This window comes from Penaeus monodon, chromosome 15 (assembly GCF_015228065.2).
Source record: "Penaeus monodon isolate SGIC_2016 chromosome 15, NSTDA_Pmon_1, whole genome shotgun sequence".
NCBI lineage: Eukaryota > Metazoa > Arthropoda > Malacostraca > Decapoda > Penaeidae > Penaeus > Penaeus monodon.
In genome coordinates this window covers 4,544,625-4,545,081 of record NC_051400.1, presented here as the reverse complement: position 1 = coordinate 4,545,081, position 457 = coordinate 4,544,625, and the positions used below count along the sequence as shown (strand labels likewise).

The 457-nt window shown below is 30.4% G+C and overlaps 1 protein-coding gene across 1 annotated transcript in view; it reads right to left on the bottom strand.

The window, feature by feature from the left end:
- LOC119581700 (ankyrin-2-like) overlaps positions 1–457 on the bottom strand; it is a gene marked incomplete at its 5' end in the record, with an annotated part of 102,055 nt that overhangs the window by 53,443 nt on the left and 48,155 nt on the right.

Here is a 457-nt window from a genome sequence, read left to right as displayed (position 1 = left end):
CACTCATAAAAATAACACTCATTAGCACCCTGCACTAAGACTTGAAAACATGAAAACTTTTCTACTATCTGAACATTATTTTCTTTTCACCACATTCAGAAAATTAGCTTTTCTCAAATCAAGAACTTAAAATTTTTATTTCTTACTTTCTATTTGATGCAAAGATTAATCAAAATACATTGCATTGTCTTAACTCCTCTGTATCATGCAAATCTGTGGTGAAAAGGTCTCACAAATTAAGATTTATAGGTTATAATGGTAGTACTGGGTTTTAAATACTATAATTAAGAGCACTGTTTAGGAACACCAACATTTACATATACTAGGGATTATCCAAAAGACAACAGTTAGGTTCTAATTATATCACATATTCAATTTACTGGTGTGGTACATGTAGCTATCTCACAAATGTTAGGTCTGCACTTGATGGATTTTAGGCTAAAAATCACTTATACCT